Source organism: Salmo trutta, chromosome 36 (genome assembly GCF_901001165.1).
Source record: "Salmo trutta chromosome 36, fSalTru1.1, whole genome shotgun sequence".
In the NCBI taxonomy this organism is placed as follows: Eukaryota; Metazoa; Chordata; class Actinopteri; order Salmoniformes; family Salmonidae; genus Salmo; species Salmo trutta.
The window spans coordinates 28,773,389-28,790,929 of record NC_042992.1 but is presented as its reverse complement, the minus strand read 5'-3'; the positions used below and the strand labels follow the sequence as shown (position 1 = coordinate 28,790,929).

Genomic DNA, 17,541 nt, shown 5'->3' with positions numbered 1-17,541 from the left:
CGTTTTTACTATCTCCGCGGCGAATCCATTGATGAAGTTGGGGGCATGCCCCACCTGGTTCCTCCTGAAGTCCTCCTGGCACAATACCGTCAGAATGCCTCCTTCCTCTCTGTAGGCCATCTCGTCGTGGTTGGTAATCAGGCCTACTACTGTTGTGTCGTCAGCAAACTTAATGATGGAGCTGGAACTGTGGAGGCTACGCAGTTGTGGGTATAGAGGGAGTAAGGGAGGGGACTGAGGACGCACCCTTGTTGGGGATCAGTGTGGAGAAGGTAATGTTGCCTGCCTTCACAACATTGTGGCAGCCTGTCAGAAAGTCCAGGACCCAGTTGCATAGGGAGGAGTTCAGTCCCAGGGCTGTGAGCTTTGTGGTGTTCTTAGAGGACACTAGGGTATTGAAGGCCGAGCTGTAGTCGATGAACAGCATCCTCACATATGCATTCCGCTTGTCCATCTGGATGATGACGTCAGTTTGCAGTGCAATGACGATTGCATCGTCCGTGAATCTGTCGAGGCAGTAGACGAATTGTAGAAGATCGATTGTGTCCTGAAGGGACAAGGTGATGTAGTTTTTGACTAGCCTGATAACAGAAGTGAGTGCTACAGGTCAGTAGTCATTTAGTTCAGTTACTTTCTTTTTCTTGGGCACGTGGATGGTATTGGACACTGAAGCAGGTGGCTATAATGGAGAGCTAGAGAGAGAAAATGTCTGAAAACACAACAGCTAGTTGGTCTGCAACTAGGGATGCCGTCTGGGCCATTTGAATGACCTACACGTAGTCCTCTTGGTCCTCAGGGGCTCTCCTCGGCAGCTCATAGTCATTTTGCTCAAAGCGTAAGAAAAAGTTGTTTTGTAATCTGTGATCGTTAGAAGCCCCTGCCACATACGCCTTGTATCCAACCCGCTGAATTGCTCCTCCATTCATCCTCCAATTGTTTAACCATTGATATGTTCGAGGCCATTTTGAGACCTTAAAGGAAAACTCCACCCAAAAACCCAAAATCTTTTGGTATTTGTTTCATTAGTCCAATGTTGATATAGTCAGAAAATGTTTTGCATGTCAGCAATCAAGTTTTCAAGAGAATCATACTGGCCAGATTTTTGTATTTTGAAAATCAAGTACTGTACAGTCGTAGCCAAAAGTTTTGAGAATGACACAAATATTAATTCTCACAAAGTCTGCTGCCTCAGTTTGTATGATGGCAATTTGCATATACTCCAGAATGTTATGAAGAGTGATCAGATGAATTGAAATTAATTGCAAAGTCCCTCTTTGCCATGCAAATTAACTGAATCCCAAAAAAACATTTCCACTGCATTTCAGCCCTGCCACAAAAGGACCAGCTGACATCATGTGAATGATTCTCTCGTTAACACAGGTGTGAGTGTTGACGAGGACAAGGCTGGAGATCACTCTGTCATGCTGATTGAGTTCAAATAACAGACTGGAAGCTTCAAAAGGAGGGTGGTGCATTGGATCATTGTTCTTCCTCTGTCAACCATGGTTACCTGCAAGGAAACACGTGCCGTCATCATTGCTTTGCACAAAAAGGGCATCACAGGCAAGGATATTGCTGCCAGTAAGATTACACCTTAATCAACCATTTATCGGATCATCAAGATCTTCAAGGAGAGCGGTTCAATTGTTGTGAAGAAGCGCCAAGACCGTCTCCTAAAGTTGATTCAGCTGCGGGATCGGGGCATCACCAGTACAGAGCTTGCTCAGGAATGGCAGCAGGCAGGTGTGAGTGCATCTACACGCACAGTGAGGCAAAGACTTTTGGAGGATGGCCTGGTGTCAAGAAGGGCAGCAAAGAAGACACTTCTCTCCAGGAAAAACATCAGGGAGAGACTGATATTCTGCAAAAGGTACAGGGATTGAACTGCTGAGGACTGGGGTAAAGTCATTTGAATCCCCTTTCCGATTGTTTGGGGCATCCGGAAAAAAGCTTGTCCGGAGAAGACAAGGTGAGCGCTACCATCAGTCCTGTGTCATGCCAACAGTAAAGCATCCTGAGACCATTCATGTGTGGGGTTGCTTCCCCCATCCAGGAACAGTTTGGTGACGAACAATACCTTTTCCAGCATGATGGAGCACCTTGCCATAAGGCAAAAGTGATAACTTAGTGGCTCAGGGAACAAAACATTGATATTTTGGGTCCATGGCCAGGAAACTCCCCAGACCTTAATCCCATTGAGAACTTGTGGTCAATCCTCAAGAGGCGGGTGGACAAACAAAAACCCACAAATTCTGACAAACTCCAAGCATTCGTTATGCAAGAATGGGCTGCCATCAGTCAGGATGTGGCCCAGAAGTTAATTGACAGCATGCCAGGGCGGATTGCAAAGGTCTTGAAAAAGTAGGGTCAACACTGCAAATATTGACTCTTTGCATCAACTTCATGTAATTGTCAATAAAAGCCTTTGACACTTATGAAATGCTTGTAATTATACTTCAGTATTCCATAGTAACATCTGACAAAAATATCTAAAGACACTGAAGCAGCAAACTTTGTGAAAATGAATATTAATGTCATTCTCAAAACCTTTCGCCACGACTGTATAGAAAATGATTTTTACCATCTACTATTCTTTCTATTCAGAATTTAAAAAATAACCGTTTTTGCATTTTTTGGTTATTGGATTAAATGGTAGTTGAAACTCCTTAAGAGTCTGCAACTTTTTGGTTACTAGTCTAACGCTCTAACCACTAGACTACCTGCCGCCCCGTTCACAATGGTGTTTGTCAGACCATGAGACATCCGAAAATCGGTCGTCTCACAAAAACGTCAGTAGTGTCCAAATGGTTTGGCCTACAAACAAATGGAAGTATGGAGGTAGTTTTGTGCCAACAAAAATAAGGGGTTAAATATGTATAAAAAAAAACACAAATATTTCCTGAGCTTTCTTATCTCCCAGATATAGGACAGACACTTCAAAAGAGTATTCCTTATGTTAAATGTTTTGACTGTCTTTTTTCGCCATTTATGAATGTGTTATTCAATGCATATCAAAAACATGTCATATGTTAGCTTACTATTTAGAAAACATAACTGGGGTCACTAGACATGATGGAGGTAATGTGTAAAGTAAGGTCAAAAGGTAAAAAACTCGAAATAAAATGATGATCACAGACACGTTCTTGCATACAGTATCTCTAAACATTGACAGGTAAAGGAAAAAAGCCAAAACATTCTAAAGTTTTGAAAGCCAGACTTCCATTCTTTACAGAATACAACTTTTGGTTCGGGGAAGCTAGTACTATCTAATCATGGATTGTAACATGGTAGAGTAAATAATGTCATTATTTCAATTTCCAAATCCTGTAATGAATCCCCTTTGCACTACACAGTTGAAAGGCACTCAAGACTCTAGAATGTGATGCAAAGCTGAGCCCCTGTTGAGTGTGCATGATGTGTGAATGTGTTTTTCTATTTTCTAAGTGTGGGCACATGCTTATGGCCACATTGGTATTGTACTTGTCTACAACCTGCATTGTGTACGTGGCCTTTTGGATCCTATGATCTCTAATTACATTTTTGACTCTCCGTTCTCAATGGAGTAACAATTGATCATCATGCAAATGGTACTGAAAGTACTGCCCACTCTATCGGCAGGTTATCGTCATTAAGAACAACTGTGTGTGTGTCACACCCCGATCTGTTTCATCTGTCTTTATGCTTGTCTCCACCCGCCTCCAGGTGTCGTCCATCTTCCCCATTATCCACAGTGTATTTATACCTGTGTTCTCTGTTTATCTGTTGCCAGCTTGTTTTGTTCGTTAAGCCGACCAGCGTTTTCCCCCTTGCTCCTGTCTGTTTCTAGTTCCTTTATTCTAGCTTTCCCGGTTTTGACCATTCTGCCTGCCCTGACCCTAAGCCTGCCTGCCGTTCTGTACCTTGTCACATCACACTGGGTTATTGACCTCTGCCTGCAGGTCTGTACAGTTTGAACTCTGATCTGGATTACCAACCCCTGGTACCCGGAAGCGCTGTTCGACATGTTCCTGCATGGAGTTTTGGAAGAAGTAAAGGACGAGCTTGCAGCCCGGGAACTACCGACAGATGTCGACTCGCTCATCGCCTTGACCATTTGGATGGGCGACTACAGGAACGAAAGAAGGAGAGGGGATTTGATTTCACTCGCCTGCCCAAGGATTCCAACTCGCCTCTGAGACACCCCATCCCTGTTGCCGAGAGAACCCGAGGATACCCGGGTTCTCCTGAGAGTCTCCAAAGTCTACCAATTCACCCCTTCCCGAGCCAATGCAACTAGGCAGAGCTAAAGTAGGCTGGCTCCAGCTGAACGGCTATACAGGCTTCACAGTAAGAGTTGCCTGTATTGCAGGACTACTCATCATTTCATCTCCACCTGTCCACTAAAAGACCAGGTTCACCGGTAGGAGCGAGTACTCTGGTGGGCCATACGGAGAACTTCTCTTCTCCCCTTACTCGCACCCCTTTTCATGCCATTTTGCTGTGGGGGAACCAATCGAAATCTCTCCACGTACTCATCGACTCTGGGGGCAATGACAGCTTTATGGATGCTACCCTGGCGTCCAAGCTGGGCATCCCCACTCGGCCTCTCTCAATTCCCATGGACGTTAGAGCACTGGAAAGGCGCTCTATAGGCCGGGTCACCCATAATACCACCCCCATCAACCTACTTGTGTCAGGGAACCACAGCTAGATGGTCCAATTCCTGCTCATTGAGTCTCTTCAGGTTCCCGTGGTATTGGGATTCTCTTGGCCTATTCTGCCACTTTCATTGCCTGAAGTCAGTGCAGCCTGCCCCAGGACTTCTTCCTGGAGGCTCGTAAGTTGCCCCGGACCTCTCCACCATTCCCGCAGAGTACCAGGACCTCCGGGAGGTGTTCAGTAAGGCCCGGGCCACTTCGCATCCGCCGCACCGACCCTATGACTGTGGGATTGACCTTCTCCCAGGCACCACTCCGCCCCGGCGACGACTGTACTCTCTGTCGGGTTTTGGAGACCAAGGCTATGGGGGCCTACATTGAGGACTCCCTAACTGCTGGATTCATCTGTCCTTCTGCTTCCCCCGCTGGCGCAAGGTTCTTCTTTGTGGAGAAGAAGGACAAAACATCATGGTGAAGAACCGCTACCTGCTACCACTCATCTCATCGGCATTCGAGTCGCTCCAGAGGGCCACCGTGTTCTCCAAGCTGGACCTATGGAATGCCTACCACCTGGTGAGGTTACGGGAAGGGGACAATTGGAAGACTGTCTTCAACATGGCCAGCAATCACTACGAGTATCTGGTCATGCCATTTTGCCTTACCAACTATCCAGCTGTGTTCCAGGCTCTGGTTAATTATGTTCTCCGCGACGACATGTTGAACCGGTTTGTCTTCATCTACCTCAACGACATCCTCATCTTCTCCTGCTCCGCCCAAGAACACGTGCTCCACGTCCGACAGTTTCTCCAACGCCTCCCGGAGAACCAGCTTTCTGTGAAAGCAGAGAAGTGCTTTCACTCCACCATCCCCTTCCTGGGTTACATCATTACTGCAGGGAGTGTACAGATGGATCCTGGGAAGGTGAGAGTGGTGGTGGATTGGCCCTAGCCTATGTCCAGTGTGCAGCTGCAATGTTTCCTGGGTTGCGCCAACTTTTATCGCTGCTTTATCCAGGGTTACAGCACCCTGGCTTCCCCCTGTCTGCACTCACCTCTACCAAGGTTTCCGTTCATGTGGTCCCCAGCTGCTGACCGGGCATTCCGGGATCTCAAACACCACAGGATGAACATCTTGGTTCATCCTGACCGGTCCTGCCAGTTCGTGGTGGAGGCCAATGCTTCGGATGTTGGAGTGGGAGCTGTCCTGTCCCAGCGTTCTACCCTGGACCTCAAGTTACATCCCTTTTTCTCCCATCACCTCGCCACGGAGAGGACCTACTATGTTGGGAATCGTGAGCTTCTCACGGTGAAGATGGTGTTGGAGGAGTGGAGGCACTGGCTGGAGGGAGCGGAACATCTGTTCATTGTGTGGACCAACCACAAGAACCTGGAATATCTCCGCACCACCAAGGGTCTCAATTCCAGGCAAGCTAGGTGGGCCCTGCTTTTCACCGGTGCAACTTCTCTCATACCAACCCGGGATCCAAGAATGTCAAGCCAGATGGGCTGTCACGCTGCTATAGCCCCACGGCTACTACCCCGGAACCCGAGACCCTCCTTCCCACCTCGTGCCACCACGGCACTCATCTGGGGAATAGGGAAGCAGGTTTCTGAGGCGCAGCGAGGGGGGGCGTGGGGGCAGATAACCGGATGTTTGCTCATAACGAGGTCCGCTCCTCGGTCCTGGAGTGGACCCTGATAATGGAATTCATATGTTTAAAGTAATGACTAAAGAATTCCACCCTGAAACCATATAATTGTATGAAATGTATTATAATCATAAAACTATAATCTCATGATGTGTGTAGTTTTAGTCAGAATTAGAACAAGGACCTTTTGCTCCTTTTTAGTATGTAAGCAGGGTGCAAGTGTGAAACAAATGATAAGAGGAGCTATCGACACACAAGTTGTACTACTGTGTTCCTTACAGGACATTCTGTCCCCACCCGTGGAGTGGAGAAACTGTTAGGCTTGCAGAAGATTATGAAACATGTTGCAAATTAAAGAAACAATGTATCTGTGTAGTGCAAAAACACCGACTGTCTGAGCAAGGCGTCGCTTAAGATTTGAACTTTTTTGTGTGTGTGTTATAAAGACTGTGTTTGCGTTTTTGATTTCAGAACGTTCTCGTGAAAAAAGAACCAACCAAAAAGGATCACACAGGCCACCCACAATCACGGGTTTCTGTTGTTTTGGAGCTCACAGCCTTCAACAATTGTTTACTCCTCCCCATACCCTAAACATCATTACTTCAAGGCTTGTGTAACATCGCTTGTATAACATCAATTGTCAAATGTGGTTATATCAGTTAAAATAACATAAAATACCAGTTGGTATTATAGGTGTATATATTGAAGAATTCTCAATGATTGGGCCAAAATAGGCATATCAAGTTTTGTATGTGCGTTCGTAGTTAGTAACTTTGTTGTTTGCAACGTGTATGGAACAAAAAATGGAATGGAAATATATTAGATGGATTACATGGTTCTGGTTGAGGGTTTTTATAAGGTTTCCTCAAAACCATCTGATTACAATCACACTGGGAGCATGTTCAACAGGAAGAGCTCAGCTTAACACACCTGATTATTTGTGTAAAGCTTAGAGGGATCACGGCCTGAAAGACTGTTTTATTCTGTAGACTGTTTACTTTCCCAATCGTGTATTGACTCTGTACTTTACAACTCATAATGCACAAACACAATGTGGATTTGGTGTTCATGGTTGTAAAGGAGGATTTTAACAGGTTTATTACATTTATGTACAGTATATATATATATATATATATATATCCTTCTTATTCCGGATATATACAGTACATACACCTATAATACCAACTGGGTTTGAACCTCGTTTTGAATGTCTGCACTCCAACAGACGGTTAGCCTGCTGAGCTAAAGCATTAAGTACATATTTGATTTTCATATATTTTATTGCAGTAAAAATAAATACATTGCAAGACAAAACAAAACATGCTACAATGTTTAATAAAGCATTATCTTAATTTAATATTTAATCATGATTAAAAAGAAATACTAAGCACAGGTTAACAGATCTCAGCCAGGTTTACTCATCATGCAAAGATAGTTCATGTTTCAAAGTACTTCATCAACCAACTCCATGACACCTGCATCTTACAGTGAGATGGATGGAGAGAGATATATAATTTTCTTGGAGCATCATGTCATTCACACATTACTCATATACTACACATGCTAAACAACCTGTCTGCTTACATAATGTTAATGGTATTCGCATTGGGTTCAAATAAATATGAAATCGCCATTTAAAAGGCATATCCTTCCTTTAAGGGTGTGGTGTGTAGATTACATGGACAGAGGTAAACGGTTGAAAGCATTTTCATGAATGAATCTACTTTGTACCAGCCCACATCCTATTTCTGTAAATCAATAAAGCCTAAACCAAATTTCATGTAATTCAAAGGATATTTGGGATTGCATGCATTTTGAATGACTTCAGATTAGATGACTTGAAGCAAGTAGTTATTTCTACATTAAACTACTTTTAAGGTAGAAAAATACCAACTTTGATGTTGGAGTGAACTGTCACTTTAATGAGGACACTTCAATGAAGTCTTCTATTAAATTGTATATAACATGATGTGATACAAACGCAATACACAGAAATCAAAGACACTAATGATGTGTAGTGCTCAACTCCCAAAACTAACTTAAGATCTGTGAATGTAACTTGAGTTTTTGCAAATCTTCCATTGACATCAATGGGATCTCAAGTCAAGTTAGGATTCATTTCCATTTTGCAAGATTTCAAATTATTAGTGTAAATTCCCTATTCAAATATCTGACCAATTAAGGAATGCACTCTGATTTTCACATATATTTTTTTAACAATAATCTTTAACATTATCCAACTGAACAGTTACACAAGATGCAAAGCAAAACATCTGAGATATTTGTACCAATATTTTTTTGTACCAATGGACAAGTCAGAATATAATAAAGATGCTGGATGTCTTGATAACAGGGTCAAAGATGATGACGTCATATAGAGTAATACAAATACTAGCAAGGTTGCCCAATATTTATGCGCAAACAAAAGTGTAATAAATAAAAAATTATGAAACCATTCATTCCGATCTTTTTCATTCTTAAAATATAACATACTAAATTCCTGACAAACTATACATATCTACAGGGGCTGTGATTTGGTTTTGCTTGTAGCTCATCTTTATCTGCTCTTGTTATGTTGACCAGAGTTTGCCTGAAAAAATAAATAATGATTATCATTAATATCTATCATATTAGATAGATTACTATTTTCTTGATCAAGCAAGAAAATAATAATATGTTTCAAGGGGGTTTGGCTTGACCAGACCTATTAATAAACATTTTCACCCATAGTATGGAACCAAGGCCCTACTGTTGATTTTCACAATAATTGAATTGCTTGTTCATGCCAATATTACATAATCTCATTGAACCCAATTTACTGGTCATTTACACAGAAAATTACAGGCTATTCAAACCACACACACACACACACACACACACACACACACACACACACACACACACACACACACACACACACACACACACACACACACACACACACACACAAGGTGGACAATCCAGTTTTTTTGCCATTCGTCAAAAATAATGACTCATTTCGATTGAGCCTCATATGGGAACAGATTGGTCAATGAATGACTCACAATGGGAGGTGGGGAGAGGCAGCATTGTATAGGCTTCTTCCCATACAAGAGATATCCATTAAATTTAAGGCTATTATCAATATGACTGGCATGCACTGGGCAGGGCCACTAGAATGGAGGTGTGAGTCAATCTGCCGCCTTTACTACCAAAGCAAGTACAGGGGTATCAATCACCAACAAAACAATGGTGCTGGGTGCCATTCACAGGAAGTATCCCTTATAAGCCTTTGTACGAGTGACATATAGTGGCATAAATGATTGTAGGGCGTTGCTGTGAATGGACAAGCTGGGTACTGATCCAACATAATCTGATATCAAATAGGAAAGACCAACTGTTTTAATTGGACTCCTCTTTGGCCATAGCAGGCCAATTGGATGTCAACAAAACTAAACTACAGGTTGCAAATTAGATTGAATGTGTTCCATCATTCCATCAATGTGCACGTGACACTCAACACAATGAAAACATAAGTATTTCATTTTTGTGCTGCAAACTATTTGCATAAATTCCTGTAATGTGATTACCTGACTATTTCCTGTAACTCTCTCCACTGTGTAGTGTATTTTAAATAGTTTAATGTATGTGTGTGCTCTGCTTGTGTGTAATCTGCTGCAATGTAAAAGCCATTGAAGAACAGTAATATGAGGTTGACTTGATATGTATTAATAACAATAGCAAAGAGCAGAGATGAATGCATTTTTTTTGCATTATACTTCTCCCCTATTATTTGGATTATATGGCTGTGTACTGTGTACTGTGTGGCTTGGATAAATTTGTTTAAGCTCTACCCATTTGTCCCTGTGGTAAGCACTTTGCCCGAAGTTTTCTGGCCCCTCCTCCTTTCTCAGTCCTTTCGATACTGCTCTTTGTGTTTTGCAAATGTCTTGGAACATTATTCTTGATGCTATGATGACAACTGGGAAAAGTAATAGATTTGGACAATGGGATATGGATACTGTCAACAGGTGAAACCTGCAGACATCATTCAATCAAGGTATCCATATGTACCTGAACTTGAATACTCAAAACGTGGTTGTCACAACTATCCTGAGCAATATGTTATTTGTATGTCACAGGTCAATGATATTTTAAGCCGTATTTTAGTGACATAACATTCACAACCAATCCAGAACGGTCTTAGATTGTGGGTCTGTTAACACCACCAATCAGGAGCTGTGTTTGATTTAGGTACCTGTTGGTATGTCACCTCCACATCTTCCTGCTCAGGGGTTCACTATGTACATGCCTGTTTTATTCTTCTTTCGGGGCTCATCCTGCTGAGAGATATAATTCAGTATCAGACAGATGCATTCATTTCAGAACTTCCCTTTAAAACACCCCTTCCTCTAATGTCTATTGTCAGATTATCCCATCCTCACTAAACGTATGCAAAAATGATGTAGGCGAAGTTCATGAAATCCATTCAGCATTGTTAGTCCAATACACTTAACACTCACAGTAATTCAAATATTTGGCTTAAAGTCTTTCACTCTGGCTTTTCAATTTGCAGCTGTTGCCTTGATGTGGTTTTGTAGAGGTATGCCACATTGTTTTCCCCACTATATGGTTCTTTCTATTTGTTGCTATTACAGATAACCACAGCTTTTGACAACAAGATGCACTTGAGTTCTTACATCCGGACACTAGAGTGCTTTGATAACAAACTTTACTCAGAGATAGCCCCAAAGGAAGACCGAAGGCCAAAAGGAAGGCCACTAAGATTAAAGAGGAAGCTGGATTGTAGACGATCAAAAGTATTATTGTTCCTATTCTTTTGTTATTGATTATAATAAGTATCATCAAATGTACAGAGGGGGCCAGGCCAATTTGATTCATTTGTACTGTACAGTGGCTTGCGAAAGTATTCACCCCCCCTTGGTATTTTTCCTATTTTGTTACCTTACAACCTGGAATTAAAATTGATTTTTGGGGGGTTCGTATCATTTGATTCACACAACATGCCTACCACTTTGAAGATGCAAAATATTTTTTCTTGTGAAACAAACAAGAAATAAGACAAAAAAATTGAAAACTTGTCGTGCATAACTATTCACCCCCCCAGAGTCAATACTCTGTAGAGCCACCTTTGGCAGCAATTACAGCTGCAAGTCTCTTGGGGTATGTCTCTATAAGCTTGGCACATCTAGCCACTGGGATTTTCATTGGTTCCATTGGTGTACAACAATCTTTAAGTCATACCACAGATTCTCAATTGGATTGAAGTCTAGGCTTTGACTATGCCATTCCAAGACATTTAAATGTTTCCCCTTAAACCACTCAAGTGTTGCTTTAGCAGTATGCTTAGACTCATTGTCCTGCTGTAAGGTGAAGGTGAACCTCCGTCCCAGTCTCAAATCTCATGAAGACTGAAACAGGTTTCCCTCAAGAATTTCCCTGTACTTAGTGCCATCCATCATTCCTTCAATTCTGACCAGTTTCCCAGTCCCTGCAGAAGAAAATCCTCCCCACAGCATGATGCTGCCACCACCATGCTTCACTGTGGGGATGGCGTTCTCGGGGTGATGTGAGGTGTTGGGTTTGCGCCAGACTTAGCGTTTTCCTTGATGGACAAAAAGCTCAATTTTAATCTCATCTGACCAGAGTGCCTTCCATATGTTTGGGGAGTCTCCCACATGTGTTTTAGCAAACACCAAATGTGTTTGCTTATTTCTTTCTAAAGCAAAGTATTTTTTTCTGGCCACTCTTCTGTTAAGCCCAGCTCTGTGAAGTGTAAAGTGGTCCTATGAACAGTGGTCCTATGAACAGTGGTCCTATGAACAGATAAACAGATAAACAGATAAAGTGGTCCTATGAACAGATACTCCAATCTCCGCTGTGGAGCTTTGCAGCTCCTTCAGGGTTATCTTTGGTCTCTTTGTTGCCTCTCTGATTAATGCCTTCCTTGCCTGGTCTGTGAATTGTGGTGGGCAGCCATCTCTTGGCAGGTTTGTTGTGGTGCCATATTCTTTCCATTTTTTACTAATGGATTTAATGGTGCTCTGTGGGATGTTCAAAGTTTCTGATTTTTTTTTATAACCCTACCCTGACCTGTTCGGAGAGCTTCTTGGTCTTCATGATGCCGCTTGCTTCGTGGTGCCCATTGGGCCGTTCAGAACAGGTGTATATATACTGAGATCATGTGACAGATCATGTGACACTTAGCTTACACACAGGTGGACTTTATTTAACTAATTATGTGACTTCTGAAGGTAATTGGTTGCACCAGATCTTAGTTACGGGCTTCGTAGCAAAGGGGGTGAATACATATGCACGCACGACTTTTCCGTTTTACATTTTTTTGAATTGTTTCAAACAAGTAATTTTTTACATTTCACTTCAACAATTTGGACTATTTTGTGTATGTCCATTACATGAAATACAAATAAAAATCCATTTAAATTACAGGTTGTAATGCAACAAAATAGGAAAAACACCAAGGGGGATGAAAGGCACTGTATTGCACTAAATGTGGTATTAGTAATATTAGCTGCTGTAATATTCAACATTTCCAGCGCCAATGGCAGATAAAGGCTATGTTGAGGTAGACCACTATAAGTGCATGATCAGATGATCAGATTTCATGTTTAGAGGTATTCTTACAGAGGTCTTTCCATTGGGTTGCTCCTGTATGGGGGCTTGGGGGCCATGGGAGACATATCCGTCGAAAGAGCCGATGTTGGGGGTGCTCTTCTTTTCATCTTTTGACCTTTTACAGCACCAACGCACCACCTGTTGAGAGAGTAACATATAAGAAAGCTATCAGACATTGCGGAAAACAGTTTGCGTTAAAGTATCACAAAATATATTTTTCGAATGGACACAAAATACCATGCAGGTTACTCACCATCATGATAAAGATGATAATGAGGAGTAGCAGGATGACAGCGGCTAACACCAACAGAGCAATGGCCCATCCCGGTACCCAGTCTCTGAAACCACCACCATTACCTCCGGAAGCAACGTTGGCAGTTGTGCTAGATTTAGTTGTGGTGCTTGACTGAGGCCTGGTGGAAGGCTTCAGGGGACGTTTAGTAGAACCGCCAGATGGGGAGGTGGTTGATCTCTTACTGGTTTTTGCTGGGTCCACCCTCCCAGGTGAAGTACTGGCACCGTGACTTGTGGTTGGTGGAAAAGTTGTATTGGTCCTGTTGTTTCCTCCTGAGCCATCGGTTATCACTGAAGATGACGTAGATGTAGCACTGGGTGTACTGCGTGCACTATCGTTTTTAGTCCCACTGCCTATAGTGGTAGAGACGGTTGCAACGCCAATTGGACCTTCTTTGGTTTCGTCAAAAGAGGGATCTTTCGTAGTTGTAGTCAATGAAGTGGTTGTTGGCTGTTTAGTAGTAGTGGTTGTTGACTGGTTAGTAGTAGTGGTTGTTGGCTGGTTAGTAGTAGTGGTTGTTGACTGGTTAGTAGTAGTGGTTGTTGGCTGGTTAGTAGTAGTGGTTGTTGGCTGTTTAGTAGTAGTGGTTGTTGACTGGTTAGTAGTAGTGGTTGTTGGCTGTTTAGTAGTAGTGGTTGTTGGCTGGTTAGTAGTAGTGGTTGTTGGCTGGTTAGTAGTAGTGGTTGTTGACTGGTTAGTAGTAGTGGTTGTTGGCTGGTTAGTAGTAGTGGTTGTTGGTTGGTTAGTAGTAGTGGTTGTTGGCTGGTTAGTAGTAGTGGTTGCTGGTTGGTTAGTAGTAGTGGTTGTTGACTGGTTAGTAGTAGTGGTTGTTGGCTGGTTAGTAGTAGTGGTTGTTGGCTGGTTAGTAGTAGTGGTTGTTGACTGGTTAGTAGTAGTGGTTGTTGGCTGGTTAGTAGTAGTGGTTGCTGGCTGGTTAGTAGTAGTGGTTGTTGACTGGTTAGTAGTAGTGGTTGTTGGCTGGTTAGTAGTAGTGGTTGTTGGCTGGTTAGTAGTAGTGGTTGTTGACTGGTTAGTAGTAGTGGTTGTTGGCTGTTTAGTAGTAGTGGTTGTTGGCTGGTTAGTAGCAGTGGTTGTTGACTGGTTAGTAGTAGTGGTTGTTGGCTGGTTAGTAGTAGTGGTTGTTGGCTGGTTAGTAGTAGTGGTTGTTGGCTGGTTAGTAGTAGTGGTTGTTGGCTGGTTAGTAGTAGTGGTTGTAGTCATGGGAGTCGTATTTGTTATGGTTGTAGTAGGTGTGGTGGGGATGGTTATGTTTGGAACCACGGCTGGTACTGGTGTTGCTTGAACTGAACAGAGAAAAGAGGAACTCACTCAGGTAAAACATTCAATCAGAGTAATGAATCAATAAATATTACATTATGTAAAAATACAATTGGTATATTTGTATGTCTTACATTCGGTATAATTTGAATTTATCTGGAGAACGGCAGAAGGATTGGCTTTGATATTTTCCAGAAAGAGATACTTGACCACCCATTGATTGATAGCCTCTGTGTAGAAAACTATGGTAGCGTTTGCTATCACTGATCCATGACTGTGAAAGATGAGATTCAGAAAATTAAGAAAGTTAAAGATAATACAGTATAATAACAAATCCAACACCCAAACTTGATCAGGTGGATTGCGGGCACTAAACACGGCTTGCAAACCAGAAGATCATAAGTTTGGCCCTGCGTGAGGCACAGCCATTTTCAATGTTTTTGTTTTGTTTCAAAGTTTGTGTCTCTACTCTAACCCACAAAAACTTAACATTAAGGATATTGCGTCATTGAAGCTATAATTTTTACGAGATTATGTAGTTTAGATTAGACAAGTCATTCCAAGTCATAATTTGACGTTTCTAAGTAAAGGAAAGATATAAATACAGTGTTTATACTTTAGTAACACATCCTCTTAAAAGCAGATCTAGGATCCAGGTGATTTAGTCAAGCTTACTGTACCTGAAAGTCATTGTTGCAATTCCCTCATAAACGGATCCTGTTGAGCACGTACGACACCCGTAGACTTCAGCAAGCTGCAAAATACTACATTAGTCCACCATTTCCATCATTGTCATGAGACCATCCCTTTCAGAGATCATTCCTGCTGTGATAATTGCTGTAAGTAAGTAAGTAAGCCTTGGACATGTAAGCCGTGGACAAGTAAGCCTTGTCCGAGCCAGAACAGCCCATAGGTCCTTGCTGTGGTATAGTGGTATTGTTTAATTCAAGGCATGGTTCTCAAGCTTACCAATTGGTTGACCTCGTCATACATTTTCTTGTAGTCCTCAGAATTTGGACTCAATAGGGAGTCATTGAAGACCCGATTGGTGATCTCCATGCAGATCTGGTAGGCCATTTTTGCTGTGGGGGTGGTGCTCATACCCGCTGGGGTGACTGAACGGGGCACTCGAAAGAAGCTGGCAGACAGGGCACCTGTGAGAAGCAAAAAGATACACCTTACTTAAGTGGACAAATTAAGGCTATGAGTGTGAGGTGGACCAACTTTCATCTTGGGAGTCAGAGGATATTTGAGGGAGCCTAAAGTGCTTACAGATAGATGTAGAGTCTTAATTTGAGCCAGTTTGCTACAGCAAGAAAATAATCCTGCTGCAATAGGAAATGTGAATTATTACATTTATTATAATTAAATGGACACTTTTTGTTGGGGTTGATACATTTTATGTGAGGGCAAATCAAGCAAATCCATTACACACTTTAGAAGCCTTTTTAAATCTTGAAGACACGACAAGTTTGCATTTCCTGCTGTGTCTGTAACTGTTATGTATTGTGTAATGTCAATCTGGACCCTTTCTTTCTAAAATTATCTGCCGAAATTGTTGCAACCCCTATTACTAGCCTGTTCAACCTCTCTTTGTGTCGTCTGAGATTCCCAAAGATTGGAAAGCAGCTGCGGTCATCCCCCTCTTCAAAGGGGGGGACACTCTTAACCCAAACTGCTACAGACCTATATCTATCCTACCCTGCCTTTCTAAGGTCTTCGAAAGCCAAGTTAAAAAAACAGATTACCGACCATTTCGAATCCCACCGTACCTTCTCCACTATGCAATCTGGTTTCAGAGCTGGTAATGGGTGCACCTCAGACACTCTCAAGGTCCTAAACGATATCTTAACCGCCATCGATAAGAAACAATACTGTGCAGCCGTATTCGGTCCCGTGTGGCTCAGTTGGTAGAGCATGGTGTTTGCAACGCCAGGGTTGTGGGTTCGATTCCCACCGGGGACCAGTACGAGGAAAAAATGTATGAAATGTATGCATTCACTACTGTAAGTCGCTCTGGATAAGAGCGTCTGCTAAATGACTAAAATGTAATGTATTTATTGACCTGGCCAAGGCTTTCGACTCTGTCAATCACCACAGCCTCGGTTTTGCAAATGATTGCCTCGCCTGGTTCACCAACTACTTTTCCGATAGATTTCAGTGTGTCAAATTGGAGTTCATTGTGTCAAATCTGTTGTCTGGGCCTCTGGCAGTCTCTATGGGGGTGCCACAGTGTTCAATTCTTGGGCCGACTTTCTCTGTATACATCAATGATGTAGCACTTTCTGCTGGTGAGTCTCTGATCCACCTCTACGCAGACGACACCATTCTGTATACTTCTGGCCCTTCTTTGGACACTGTGTTAACTACCCTCCAGACGAGCTTCAATGCCATACAACTCTCTTCCGTAGCCTCCAACTGCTCCTAAATACAAGAAAAACTAAATGCATGCTCTTCAACCAATCGCTGCCTACACCTGCCCGCCCGCCCAGCATCACTACTCTGGACGGTTCTGACTTAGAATATGTGGACAACTACAAATACCTAGGTGTCTGGTTAGACTGTAAACTCTCCTTCCAGACTCACATCTAACATCTCCAATCCAATGTTATATCTAGAATTGGCTTCCTATTTCGCAACAAAGCATCCTTCACTCATGCTGCCAAACATGCCCTCGTAAAACCGACCATCCTACCGATCCTCAACTTCGGTGATGTCATTTACAAAATAGCCTCCAACACCCTACTCAACAATTTTGCTCAATTGCCCTCAGCTATGTTTAGACTCTTGTTGTTCATGTTTTGCTGTGTTCGAGTGTACTATGGAATATATTGTTTTCTTTTTCTTGACACTTCTCCCAGACATATTTTAGGTTAGAACTACCTTTCTAAGTGCTCTGATACTTCTAGCTTGGAGTTACATTTTTATGATAACATAGCTACAGTATTTCACTTTAAAGTGTGTATACTATTGCTTACTAGTTGTGTCCAATCAATTTTAACCACTCCCTCTTCAAATTAGGGTTAATGTGAAAAGCTGTTAAAAAG

The 17,541-nt window shown here is 42.5% G+C and overlaps 1 long non-coding RNA gene and 1 other non-coding gene across 2 annotated transcripts; one reads left to right on the top strand and one right to left on the bottom strand.

The window, feature by feature from the left end:
- Positions 1 to 7,577: 7,577 nt before the first annotated feature.
- Positions 7,578 to 13,082, bottom strand: LOC115176218 (uncharacterized). The gene is made up of 3 exons (XR_003872185.1): positions 12,931 to 13,082; positions 10,523 to 10,607; positions 7,578 to 8,875 (listed from the first exon to the last, which is right to left on the bottom strand). It is a non-coding gene; the product is annotated as an uncharacterized LOC115176218 (long non-coding RNA).
- Positions 13,083 to 16,385: 3,303 nt separating this feature from the next.
- trnaa-ugc (transfer RNA alanine (anticodon UGC)) lies at positions 16,386 to 16,459 on the top strand. The gene has a single exon. It is a non-coding gene; the product is annotated as a tRNA-Ala (tRNA).
- The last annotated feature ends 1,082 nt before the right edge of the window (positions 16,460 to 17,541 follow it).